This window comes from Eubalaena glacialis, chromosome 11 (assembly GCF_028564815.1).
Source record: "Eubalaena glacialis isolate mEubGla1 chromosome 11, mEubGla1.1.hap2.+ XY, whole genome shotgun sequence".
In the NCBI taxonomy this organism is placed as follows: Eukaryota; Metazoa; Chordata; class Mammalia; order Artiodactyla; family Balaenidae; genus Eubalaena; species Eubalaena glacialis.
The window spans coordinates 35,525,673-35,540,667 of record NC_083726.1 but is presented as its reverse complement, the minus strand read 5'-3'; positions in this window follow the sequence as shown (position 1 = coordinate 35,540,667).

Here is a 14,995-nt window from a genome sequence, read left to right as displayed (position 1 = left end):
TCTGCAAGAGAGTCCAAAGACGCGATTGACATCAATGAAAAGAACCTATATAGTCAAGTTTCAAAGCATAATGCATTAGTTGAAAAAGTGAGACACAAGAGGAGATGGAGGGTATTTTCCCCACTATAATGAGAAATATGATGGAGAAAAACAATAAAGGGTTAATTATGTATCATAAGTGACAAAGGTCACTGTCAAAGGATGCGAGGACCCCAGAAATGTGGATACAAAAATATTTGGTGATCCTCCCAATTGGAGGATTAGACATGTTTAACAAAACCTGTTAAACTCAAGCATGACCATATGACTTGCTTTGGCCAGGAAATGTGAGTGAGAGTGACATGTTCCATACCTAGTCTGAAGGTTGAAATGTGGCTTACTACATTTTCTTGTCACTGACAGCAATTCTGGAAGCATGCATCACAATAGAGTTTTCATCAGCCCATACCCTAGATAACTGTGATGAGCATAACCTCCTTGCTTGCCCACAATAGAGATGAAACATGTGTAAGAAATAAACTTTGCTGTTTTAAGTAAGTGAAAATTTCAGTTTGTCTTCACTGTACCATAGTTTATGCTATTCTGACTGATACGTTAAGCCATGTGGCCTATGAGGTCATCATTGGAAGTTATAGAAGAGAAAGATGCTCCCTGGTGGCTTGAAGGATTCTGAAGGATAGTGGCACATTTAAGATACTTCATTAATTTCATCAGAAAAAAAAAAAAATATCGGGACTGGATTTCTGTAATTCCATTGTGGATATCTGTCATTCAAGAAGTTCACAGCCACATATCACTAGCACCACACAGTGCAAATGTAACATAGATTTTATGGGGGAAAAACTTACAAGCAGAGAAGTAGTAGAAAACATGCAGGCCTGTGGTCCGTACAGGTACATATAAAATGCTGGGGTCTTGAGGGAGCCCAAAAATTCATACCCTGCTTCTCCACCTACGTTCTCATAGTACTGATAAAAAGAAACGTCGATATTAGAAAATGTAGGGATACCCTCATTATAACTATGATGTTATGAGTATTGGAACAGTCAAAATGGTATCACCACTTTCCTAATCACCAATTTTAGCCTTAGAACAACTCTCCCAAGGATTTGAGCCTACATAAGAGAAATTCCCAGTGATAGACCTACTGATCTGAGTGGAGGAGTTTGAGAGAGAGCAAATTCCCCTCACATAGGAACTTCTAAAAGATTATCTACACTCAATCAAGAAATTTCAATCATGATGTCAACTCACTCATTTTTCTTCTGTGAGTACGAGTAAGAAGTAAGACAAGAGGGCAAGAGTATTTAGAGAAAAATCTCTTTTTATAGAAACTAATTGTAAGGGAAAAACCCTTTCTCCTTAAGAACATTTTACTGTCTTAACCATTTGAGTTTAACCATGAGGTCAATGGTTATCCAGAAGTACGGCTGGATGCATTAGAAGACATCAGTGATCTCTCAGAACAATCCTGATCCAGCTTTCTGGAGGCAACTCTCCAATGTCAGCCGTGTTGATGGCATAGATTAAGGCCCTAAAAGATTATGAAATGAATAAAAATAGTGCACTGAGTAAAATCATGCCAAGGCCACTTTTTACTCAGGACTAAAAATAAATTCTCTATTCCCTTTCCCTTCTAAGTTATGGCTGGTTATTTTGTACAATATAGCCTATGAGACCATGAAATCAAAGTGACGTTACAATAAACCTCATGAAGACCTGCCATTGATAACATGCTGATACTGTCCCTTATCAAATTCCCAAGGACAAATTAAATATCAGAAATAACATTGTTTTTACTATAAAGGGAATTAAGGCCAAATATTAAATTATTTTACTTTGTGAATTCAGAGAAATTGAAAGCTAAAATCTACCCACCCACCCCCCACTTTGTATTGTGCTTAGTCTCAGCTGGAATGTTTCTCAAAACCAAGTGGAGGGACTTCCCTGGTGGTGCAGTGGTTGAGAGTCCACCTGCCAATGCAGGGGACATGGGTTCAAGCCCTGGTGCGGGAGGCTTGAAGATCCCACATGCCGCGGAGCAACTAAGCCCTTGTGCCACAACTCCTGAGCCTGCACTCTAGAGCTCGCGAGCCACAACTACTGAGTCTGCCTGCCACAACTACTGAAACCTGCATGCCTAGAGCCCGTGCTCCACAGCAAGAGAAGCCACTGCAATGAGAAGCCCGCGCAACGCAACGAAGAGTAGCCCCTGCTCGCCGCAACTAGAGAAAGCCTACGTGCAGCAACGAAGACCCAACGCAGCCAAAAATAAATAAATAAATAAATTTATTATAAAAAACAAGTGGAGTTGTGGCTTTTCTCAGCATCTGCAGCCTGTGCTGTCTCTCCCTCCAATTGCTTGTGGTTCCATGACATGAATTTAATGCCAAGTATTTCATGGGCTGAACATTTAAAGATTCTAAAGAATTAATCATCCTCACAAGATTATCACTGCACTGAGCAACATCCACTAAATTCAGAAAACGAGCCAGTCTGCATTTCCTACCCCAGTCAGTCCAGACAACAAAATGTTTTTCCCAGAATACAATTAGGGTTGCCACAGACTCACTGCTATGTCGGTGATAGAGGGTAGGCAGACAAAGCCTTTGGCTTTAGCCTCAGCAATATCTCAGTTAATCTGTAACCATTGAATGGGATTTATGACTTTGAAGTTATCCGTTGAGAGTAATATCCCAAGAGTAGTTCATTTCCATACTCTGCCTATATCATACTTTTGAAGAGAAACAAATCCTGTCATCTTCCCTCGGAAAGTGGCATTTAAGTCCCTACTGCTTTCTCAATTAGTCAAGACCTTTGTAGGCATGGAGACACTGGTTCTCAGTTCTAATCTGTGGTGCCTTTCCCCCTCTTTATTGAGATCTTAATTTCTGTTTCCCTCTTTAACTCTGTTTTTGGCATTTCAGTGCTGAATAGAATGCAAATTCTTTGTGTGTGCATGTGTTCATTAAATAATTCAGAACTAAGAGAATTGCTGCTAGAAAAGTGGCCATCGCATCTTCAGTTTGTTTCTGGAGAATCACCTGCAGCAGATTCTGAACTGAAACTGCTGTAGAAACTTACGAATCTGTTTCACTAGAGAGGTGGTGAAAACCAATATCTCGACCATTCAGTCCTCATGATGTCTTTTCCTCAGTGTTCTAATGTTCTAGCCCTTGAGTGGGTTTTCACTGTTTTCTCCACACACTAGATGGAGAGAATTCCAGTGGGTTATTTCCAGATACTGTTCCTCTACTGGCTTCAGGAAGGCTCAGCTAGTGTGTACAGTTAAACCTACTTAATTTTGACTCTTTCCTTACTATCCATGGTGAGCACTCTTTGCTGAGTCAGGTAGCCTTTTTTAGGTTTTTGGTCCAGTTATATTTTTATTACCATTTTCTAGTTGAATCCATCTTGTCGTGTCCCCACAGTGAGAGATTTGAAACCATGAGTTTGGGGACTGCCAAAGGCATCATCTCTTCCAACATCATGACCAGTTTCAGATTCTTGATTGGATAATCCTTCCCAGGAGATATTCTCCTATGTACATTATATTTAGCCAAATCTCAGACTTAAGATATCATTGTCTCCCCTGTTTTTCTTTGTGTCATCATTCCCACGTCTTTCCTTGGAGTCCGATTTCCACACATTTTTATGGTATATTTTCTTGAGACCCAAATATTACCTGGGTACTTTGCTATACTACACCACTTGGAATCTCAAAAAAATATTTATTTGATTATATTTAACTGACATTCAAGGTCTTCTTTTCTCAAATATGTTCAGATATTTTTTCATATAGCTAGTACTCCAATTTTCAAAGGTGCATTCCCAATTTCTCTGATTATGGATATTATTAATACTGTTAAGAAGTCAACTCTAAATGTTTTTCTGGTTTTCCTTTTCTGTTTTGTTGTTTTGATGATCAAGTGCCTAGAACAATGAATGCCTGGCACAGGGTTGTTCCTCAATTAGTGTTGACTGAATGAATGACTGATTATTTTTCAGCCTTTATTCAAGATTAGTCTCTCCATGGGTTTAGTCTAGATGGAGTCAAATTAAAGGCAACCAATGTACTGTCACTCTTCTAGGTCCACAGTTAAAATTTTCCACAGATACCAAGGGGGAAGGGGATGGGGTGGGAGGAATTGGGAGATTGGGACTGACATATATACACTACAATGTATAAAATAGATAACTAATGATAACCTACTGTATAGCACAGGGAACTCTACTTAATGCACTGTGGTGTCCTAAATGGGAGGGAAATCCAAAAGGGAGGGGATATATGTATATGTATGGCTGATTCATTTTGCTGTGCAGTAGAAGCTAACACAACATCATAAAGCAACTATACTCCAATAAAAATTAATTAAATAAGAAAAGAGTGGAGAGACAATAAATCATAGTGGTTAAGAGTAAAAAAAATTTTTTTCACATCTCACCCCATTCTCTAGTAGGTCTGTGTCTTTATTCCCGTCTTGCCACTAGGTTCTTCATGACCTTTTTTTTTTTCCTTAGATTCCATATATATGTGTTAGCATACTGTATTTGTTTTTCTCTTTCTGACTTACTTCACTCTGTATGACAGACTCTAACTCCATCCACCTCATTACAAATACCTCCATTTCATTTCTTTTTACGGCTGAGTAATATTCCATTGTGTATATGTGCCACATCTTTATCCAGTCATCCGATGATGGACACTTAGGTTGCTTCCATGTCCTGGCTATTGTAAACAGAGCTGCAATGAACATTTTGGTACATGACTCTTTTTGAATTATGGTTTTCTCAGGGTATATGCCCAGTAGTGGGATTGCTGGGTCGTATGGTAGTTCTATTTTTAGTTTTTTAAGGAACCTCCATACTGTTCTCCATAGTGGCTGTATCAATTTACATTCCCACCAACAGTGCAAGAGTGTTCCCTTTTCTCCACACCCTCTCCAGCATTTATTGTTTCTAGATTTTTTGATGATGGCAGTTCTGACCGGTGTGAGATGATATCTCATTGTAGTTTTGATTTGCATTTCTCTAATGATTAATGATGTTGAGCATTCTTTCATGTTTGTGGCAAAATGTTCATTGCAGCTCTATTTACAATAGCCAGGACATGGAAGCAACCTAAGTGTCCATCATCGGATGAATGGATAAAGAAGATGTGGCACATATATAGAATGGAATATTACTCAGCCATAAAAAGAAACGAAATTGAGTTATTTGTAGTGAGGTGGATGTAGTTAGAGTCTGTCATACAGAGTGAAGTAAGTCAGAAAGAGAAAAACAAGTACAGTATGCTGACTCATATATATGGAATCTAAGGAAAAAAAAAAAAAAAAGGTCATGAAGAACCTAGTGGCAAGACGGGAATAAAGACGCAGACCTACTAGAGAATGGACTTGAGGATATGGGGAGGGGGAAGGGTAAGATGTGACAAAGTGAGAGAGTGGCATGGACATATATACACTACCAAACGTAAAATAGATAGCTAGTGGGAAGCAACCACATAGCACAGAGAGATCAGCTCTGTGCTGTGTGACCGCCTAGAGGGGTAGGATAGGAACGGTGGGAGGGAGGGAGATGCAAGAGGGAAGAGACACGGGAACATAGGTATATGTATAACTGATTCACTTTGTTATAAAGCAGAAACTAACACACCATTGTAAAGCAATTATACTCCAATAAAGATGTTTAAAAAAAAATTTTTTTTTCCCATAGAATCACTGAAATACAAGATACAATACAGCAAATAAGTGCTTTGCCTTCCTTATAGCTGTAAGGGTGTGAATACAAAAAATTCTCTTTTCCCTAGATTCTTCACTCCAGCCATGCTTGTATTCTTGGTGCTTGTTAAATCTTCATGCCTTGCTTAAGGCCAGGGGATCTTCTATAGATATGGACACTCACCTCCATAAAAAAGGACACATACCTCAATATGGACAAAGCCACCCACAAAGTCCTCATTCAGAAAGTGGCATTTAAGATTGTTTTTCTATTAATTTAGGCTCTGGGAAACACCAATTGCCAGCTCTAATTTAAGGTGGTTTTTTTTCCCCCTCTATATACAAATCTTAATTTTTGTTTCTTTTTTGAGCTCCTTGTTTTGGCTATCCAGGGCCAGGATATTTGGAACCTAATAAAGTACCAACAACATTTAGGGCCACTCTCCTCAGCAAGCCAGAATCCTTGAACTCTCTATGTCCATTTGTCTATAAAATTGTCCCCTGCCTTGTTTATTCCCAATGATTGTTCCCTTTGCAACCAGGTGACACACTTATTCATTATATATTTTCCTTACCAAACTGAAATTAAGCATTGTTTTACTATTCTGGGAAGAGGAAGAAAGAGTATAAGATAGGAGACTGGGAATGCTTAGGGAAAATCCATAATGGAAACCAGGTTTAGGCAAGTGAATCCTATAGGATAATCCCCTTAGTTATGTCAGTATCTTGTTTGATCACCAAAATCCATCAAGTTTGCTTTATTTTCTCCATTTTTTAAAGATAAGGAATATGAGCTTTAAAACAGTAAGATAGTTTTGCAAAATTACACAGCCTATCATCGGCCATAGTTTCTAAGTCTCTTATTCTCTCACTACTGAAATACTACCTGGATCTGTAATTATATATAAGACCTCAATATCCCAAATACAATTCCAAAAAGCTTTTGAAATTCTGTTTATATCATCTCATCATTCTAGAGTTTTTCATGTAGGTGCTTTACCTTTAGATTATACAAACAAAGGCAAGGCTAGTATCACTAGAAACTGGAAAGGGAGCTTGCCACCCTCCCCCTACACCCTCTGCTTCGAGTGCTATTTTCAAATGAACTTGGGTTATTTTAAAGTTATGGTTTTCACTTTGTACTATGATATTAAACTATGGACTGCTCTGAATTATCATATTAAATGAAGGAGAGAAAAAGAAGAAAAACCAAAAATATCTAGAATTGAAAAAAAATAGGTACTAAAATATGAGGAAACTAAAAATTGAAACAAAAATAAGAGATTCTAGGTTGGGAGAGGATCCCTGAGATACCATGATTTGCTCCCTTTATACTCACTCTCTCCCCATTTTAACTTTCTCCTTTTTTTCTAGTTTTTCTCTCTTTACCCTGCCATATCAAGCTCCATAATACACAAAATAACTATAAGAAACACGTGGAAATTCTAGAAGGATTTTGATGAAATGTAGATAGCAAGATGAATATAGATACAAAAATTAGGTATGGTTTGGGATGTGCTTCTTTGTGAATCTCAGGGTGCAATTTGTTTTCAGGTAATTGGGCTCTCATATGCTTTATTAGAAGAAAACCCAACATGTCCCTCTTGAATTTCCCTCCTCTCTCTAACTATCTAAGGGCTGGTAATCTAGAAAGGATTTAGTTCCGACTTCTAGACCCAAGAGGGAGACTACTAGTTTGGAATGATTCTCCTTTGATCTGGCCCCTCCACAGTGAATTGAAGCTGGCATTCGATACTATTCTATTGCTGAGATGAGACCAAGTTGACCCAGATCCCTATACAGGCCATGTGGCTCTTTGACAGAGAGCAACATTATTCCTCAGTCTCAACTTGACCAAAGATACTAGATGCTTGTGCTCCTATGATTTCAGTCCTTATTACTGACTTCTTCAAGTTCACACAACTTAAAAATTCTGAACCACCATACTCTACTTCTCTTGGGGGTTCCACATGATATTTGTCATCTTTTAAGGAAAATATAGTGTTACACTTACTTTGTCTAGACAAAGGGGCTATTCACTCACCTCCTGAGGAGCTACAATAGGGGATATAACAAGAAATGAATAAAATTAAAATAAATTATTGCCCAAGCCTGTGCAATATGTGAATACATCTCTTCTTTGTAGCCTAATAAAATTTTAATGGAAGTGGAAGTAAAATGAATACACCCACTTCAATGAGGAATATGTCTGAGGAAAGTAGAATGATGGAGTGGCAAATGTAAAGGTCAAAAATTAGGAAAGGATTTCAGCAACCTGGGCATCAGCTATACAAGAAACTTAACAAAAACTCAACAGTAGAAGCCTAAGAACCATAAAACCGTTATTGGAAATGGTAGAAGAAAAGAATGCTGCTAATGACAAGGATTCCCTCGCAGGCCTTTCTAAGGGAGCTAACTTCAAGAATTCCAAGATAATATATGCTTCTAAGGGGGAAATCTGTATGTTTTCCGCCTTGCAGAAAAAAATTGTCTGTTTTCAGTGATTTCAAACTGAATTTTGAGGGTTTTTTTTTGTGTGTTTTTGTAGGTAAACAGAAAGCTAGAAATTTATTCTTTGATGAGGCTTTTTGTTACATTTGAAATTAGTTTTAATTTTTGGTAATAACCTAAACTCATTAAGAACTGAGTATATTAAATGGGAGGGATATTTAAGCTGTATAATACTGGTTTGGGTGAAAAATGATCTGTAACTCTATTTGCGAAATGGGTTATGGTGATAGCTGTACAACAATATGAATGTACTTAATTTCACTTAACTGTACACTTAAAAATGGTTAAGATAGTAAGTTTTATGTTATGTGTATTTTACCACAATAAAAATAAAATAAAATAAAATGATCTATAACTATAAATTAAGGACCAAGTAACTGACAAACTGGTTCTGACAGTATTTTATGTCTATAGTCCTGGTATGTTTGCTTTTATAAAGATTTTGACTTTATAGTCACTCCTCATAAAGACAGATAGTTTTACCAAAAAAAAAAAAAAAAAGAAACGTAATGCTTAACACCCCAAGAGCTAGGAAAAATCCATTCAATGGTTTAACTTTGGAAAAAAAATTTTTAAACTAATAAATAAAAAGATGTGAAAATATACTTTTTGAAAAATTAAAGTGTGACTTTCATACAAGTCTAACATGAAAATCCGTCAAAGATTATACTCAGTTTTATTATTCAAGAAGTAGCCAGTAGGACAAGACTAATTAAAAGAAGAATTTGAGAACCAAGGGTTTATACAGTTAGTCAGTCAACAGAATGCGGAAATGAATTGTCTAATAGATACAAAACTGGCTTATGTCCTATAAGGCCACAAAACTGTAACATTTGCGTTTATATATTTCTACCAAACAAAAATCTAAAAGTTCACATGTAACAGTTAACAGTTTTCAGGACTCAAATAAAATATTAAGTCAAGCACAGTGTTTTCTCTTATAAAATTAAATAAGTTTTGGGTGAGACTGTTTTCTAGACCTTAAAATATATGCAAGATTTGTAAGGAGGAAAGTCCATTCACCTGTTACATTTCAAATTTGGGTAATTTTTCTTAACAAAAGAAAAGCAAAGCACAAAGAGAAGTTCTGGAGAGAAGAATTAACATTAGGTTAACAGTTTAATTTGAGATTTTTTTTCTCTTTATAATTGAACTGAGATACTAAGAAAGAACAAGTATGTTTGTTATAAGTAGCAACACATCGTTTTTGCCAAATGCAAGCACAGATTTTAAGAAGACATTAACTCAAATAGAAATAGCGTTCAATTCAGAATAGCACATATTCAATTCAAGCACTGGAAGTAAAAGAAGGCTAAAATTAGAAGGATATGGATAACTTTACTTTTTTAAAGTGGATGTTACTCAGTAAAGCCTTTTTTAATTGTCGAAGTTTCCCTTAGAGGTTTGCGCCGTACGGAAAATCATTCAATATCAATACGGCACATCGGGATGTAAGATTCAGTGTACAGGGAGCAGACAACCATGTCTTTAATTTGGTAGTTCCATGTCAGGAAATAGTTTTTTTCCCTTTTATATTCTTGTTTTCATTCCACTGAAGACTCATTTTAAATAATTACAATACCAGCCTCAGCACACAAGTAGGACCAGCTAGCCAGTCATGAACATATGTGGGCATGACTTATATGTGTTTTATAACTTACCATCACTTATTTAACAGAGTAACAGAGTACTGTGTTTTTCTCAGTGGGTTTTATAAAATATTTTCAGTACTTTATCCCTAGGAAAAAGTATGTCTTTATCCACAGGATCATCCAAATATTTGTCCACAGAAAAGTGAGCACGATTTGAAAGCAAAATGAAATTTGAGAATGTAAGCATCAAACAATCATCATTGAAAAGTAATTCTTTACTGAAAAAGTCCTATAGTAATTAGCAACATACATATATATATAATGACAACTCATTGCCATAAACTTACATAAAATAATTTTAAAGTATCAGTGTATTTATTTAATAAAGATATATCAAGTTTCTCAGCAGCATTTGATTTGTAATAGACATATTGCTAGACATTTAGCCATGGATATAGAAAATTCATTAGTACAAATTACTGCTCACATATCATCAATTACATGAAGGGTCATATAAAATATTTGAGTTAAAACTTTTAAGCATATACTTAATAGTTTCCTCCCATTGCCCCCTAAGCCAACTATTCATATAATTAAATAACAAATACAAAATATACACTATCATTATTATATCCTACATCCTCCACTTACTAACTGTACTGTGTCAACTTAAGCAAAGTATTTATCCCCCTCATGCTTCATTTGCCCATCTGTGTAGTGAGATGATGTTAATAGTACCTACCTAATAACATTGGTGTGAAGTTAAAATGATTTAACAATACATATAAAGCGCTTAGTAAAGAGTCCAGTATGCTGTAATCACACAAAAATATTAGGTGATTGTATTATAATTGTAATTATTATTAATAGTAATAGAAGTAATATGTTCTTCTTTAAAGTCTCCTATTCACATTGATCAAACTGGTATGTGACATTGAACTTGTTCTCTTAGTCCAGTTCTTTTGATAGGGTTACAGAAATCAAAGCCATTGGTGATACAAGGTAGAAAAGTGATTCTGGTTGATTTATTTTCTGGAAGAGGGATGTGTGTGTGTGTGTGTGTGTGTGTGTGTGTGTGTGTGTAAACCAAAGCACATATGTATTCTAAATTTATATCACTGGTACCACCTTAGCTTTACTTTTTTGTCTTTCCTCTGTTATCTAAAAAGAAACTTTTCTTTAAATGCAGTTCTCAACGATGTACTCTGCAGTATACATCCTACACTACCAAGTTGAGTGCTCTGGAAATCCTATGAGGCCTATATCTAACCTAGAACAATTTTTTATTTATCAAATAAGAAAGAAAAAATGCACATTAAGGTATGCATTTCCTAACTTAAATCGCTGGCGTATTTAACACATCTTGTTGGAAAGAAATATTTTGTTACAGAATACGTTTCTATTAAACCACCTAACAGATATATCTGTTTTGTTTTACTTTTAAAAATAAATATTAGTATTCTATTTTAATAAGAATAATTACTACAATTGATTAAGTGCCTACTCTGTGAAAACTCCTAAGTCTTATGTATTTTGTAATATCGTACCAATTTTACAAATGAGAAAATTGTGATTTAGAGAGGCATAGAACTTGACAAAATCCACCTGAAAGTAAAAAGTAGAGCAAGGAATTTACATCATGTCAGAATGTATCCAAAGCCTAAGAATTGTCTGCAGTATATTAAAAATGAACTAATTTGGGAAGGGGGGAGATATATGTTCTATGAAAGAAAAAAAATAGCCAAGAGTGGTTAAATCTACTCTATAGTGATAAGTGCTCTATTTAAGTTTTTTTCTTTAGATACAAAATGTTCCTGTATGGGAATAAGATATTTAAAATATTTTATTGCAAATTTACTTTTAGTTCTACTCAATGTAAAAACAAATAAGTATAATACAAAGTTATAACAGTCTGTGTGATTTTTTTTAATATTGACAGATCAGAGAGTCTCAGAGACTACAGATATTATTTTTAATCATTTGTAACATTAAAGCTACTCAGCATCTGGAAAAAAACTTGGTTATAAAATAATGTATATAGCTGCATGGTTAGTACATCTGCCACTGAGTTGTTCTGTGGGTTTTTTTTAATCACAGCTGGAAAAAAAACATATAAAATATTGCCATTAATATTAAAATTCCTACTTTAAACATTTGGGATGTATCAGTCTACACACTAAAAATAGATTGTTAAAATGAAAAAAATCAAGGAAAAGACTTGATAATAAATATTCAGATATCTCTGTGTCAAGTCTAAAGATTACTTTTATGTCTTAGTTATCCAATGATATTCCCATACATTGCCATTGGTTCTGCAATAGAAAATAAATAATTATGAATGAACTTAATAAATTTCTAGAATTTCAGTTAGCTACATCTAAACTTTGAATCTATCCAATATATAAATAAATGTTTCTGGAAAGAATCACAAAGAAGAATCTAATATGAAGTTGAAAGGTTGAAAAAATGCAGTCTCCCAATGTTGTATCTGCATCATGTTTCTCCCTAGTGTTCTATTGCTGCTGTAACAAATTGTCATGTACTTGGTGATTTCAAAATTCCAAACACGTATTTTCGTACAGATCTGTAGGTCGGAAGTCCAACACAGGTCTCATTGGGCTAAGATGAAGGTGTCGACATAATTGCATTCCATTCTATAGTCTCTAGGGGAGAATCTATTTTCTTGCATTTTCCAGCTTCTAGAGGCTGAGCACAGTCCTTGGCTAGAGTCCCCTCCCTCCATCTTCAAAGCCTGCAACCTTGCATCTCTAGAAACATTCTTCCGTAGATACATCACTATCTGATTCTCCTCTGCTGCCTCCCTCTTCCACTGATAATGACTGTTGTGATTATAAGGGGTCCACCAGGATAGTCTATCTTAAGGTCAACAGGTTAGCAATCTGAAATCCATCTGCAATCTTTATTCTTCTTTGTCATGTAAACTAGCATATTTGTAAGTTCCACAGTAATCTCTGGAGGCAGCTATTCCTCTGCTTACCAAACTCCCCCACTGTTTTTACTATATTCTCTTTAAAATTATCAGCTACATTATTTTACCAATATATTTCCATCCTCAAGAAACTCTTGTGAAGAAGATACTATTCACTGGCTTAGCAAACAAAAATCCCCAAACCCCATTCTCCTTGAAGGCTCCACTGTGGAGAATGACATAGTTTGAACTTGCTTCCCCAGCCAGAATCCTGGCTAGGAGGGGCTATGTGACAGAGTTATGGCTAATGAGCCTGCCGAGGGCTCCTAGTTTCCCTTTGCTTTTAAAAGGGTCAGACCTAGCTGCTCTCATATATTATTTCTTCTCTCTACCTTGGTTGCATATATGATTCCTGAAGAATCATAGAAGAACCATGTGGTCTGCAGGAGGAAAAGGCCAAGAGAATCACAGATATGGCAGCCTTTAAATGGATGGTCCACCAAACTAATGCCTGAAACTGCTTATCTCAAGAGTTTCTGTCATGTGAGAAAAATCAGTACTTATTTGTTTATGTGACTATTAGTAGTTTATCTTGTTGCTTGCAGCTAAGTTGAGTATTTTGCAATTAGTAACCCAAAGTACTCATATCAAATTTACCTTGAAACTAGAAGCAGCATTTTGAGACTTTTTCTGAAAAAAAATCTTCTTAATCACTTTGACTGTTCCTATTATTTACAAGAAAACCAAAATTTTGGAGGAAGTCCTAATGTCTGTAGAATGTCATCAAAGTAAACAAAGAATACAGAACACAAGAATTTATTTTCTTCTAAATTTCATAATTTTAAGTGCCAGTTATCAACTTAATGTCTCTCACCTCGAAATTTACCCTTCCTTGCCTGCTTTGCAAAAACAAATCTGGCACTTTAAATATGTTTTTCCTTTGCCAGTTGGCAGTAAGCTTTGTCAGTAGCTTTGCAGGAGAGAGGGCTTTTCCTCTTGGTTATAGCACTGACTTGGAAGCCTCATGCATTGCACTTGTATACTTGGCCTCTCCAACACTGCATAACTGTGGTGTGGGTAGCTTCTCAGCTGCTCCGGTGTCCGGCTCTTAGAGCACACACTGCTTCTCCAGCATCAGGCTGCTACAGCTCTTGCACAACTTGTCTATTGCCCAATTTCTGCCATGTATAGCATCCAGCAGTACTCAGCAGCAAGCAGCTTCCCCCAGAATCCCCTCAGGAAGTTCCATGGGAGAATGTTTCCATGAGACATCTTTCTGTGAACGGCTTTCTTCTATACCCTAGAGAATTGATTTCCAGCAAGTTCTAGAGGGAAGAGTTCCAGCAAGTTCCACCAGCACCTCATCACAGTGATATCTCTGCCTTTCAGTGAGAAATGGCCATGCCTTCTCCAAAAAGGTGTAACTTTCAGCCCTGTCAGGAGGGAGGGTGGGCTCTTCCATCGGTGTTCTGGTAGTGGCTAACACATATCTGCTATTCCCATATTGTTTAGAGTTCTCTTAACATTTTACCAGCTTATCTATCATTAATCTAATCCCCACTATGCTTAAAAACTCTTTATATTAAATGTTCCCTGTTCAAATTACTGCATGGTTCTATCTCCTGAGCAGACTGATTGACATTCTTTGAAGTACTGTTATATTCAGTTACAATGACATTTAAGAAGTAATTGTAACATTTACCTTAATGCAGCTTCTCTCAAAAATGTTTCTCAGAACCTGCCACATGATGTGCTCCAGGAAAAATGGGTTCCAAAGTCCAACAGCTTAAATAATTCTAATTTCAATTAGAGATTCATAGCACCTATATTAATTCTCCCAGAGATTTTGCAGCAAATATAATCTAATTTTAAGCTAGCACTTCCTGAACCTAAATGACTTTGAAACAGTTTATTAAACAAAAACAACTGTAGCAATTTGTGAAACATCGGGGTCGGAAACAGTCTTGGAAAATATTTTCCTAAAAATATCAGTGTAATACACTAGCCTGTCAACAACAAAAAGCTTTTGAAGAGTATGGAGAATGCACCCTCCTGGCATTGTGTGCCATTTTTCGACTCTTCATCTGCAAATGTTAGGAAAATTTTGACTGTAAGATGTGTTTCCTGTTTTTCCATAAATGCATTCCTATTCAGAGTGGGTATAATCTGGCATAATTTTAAATAGATCTTTAAATTGTGAATAGCTGGGGAAAAAAGAGAGCTTTCAGTTCATGTTATCTCAT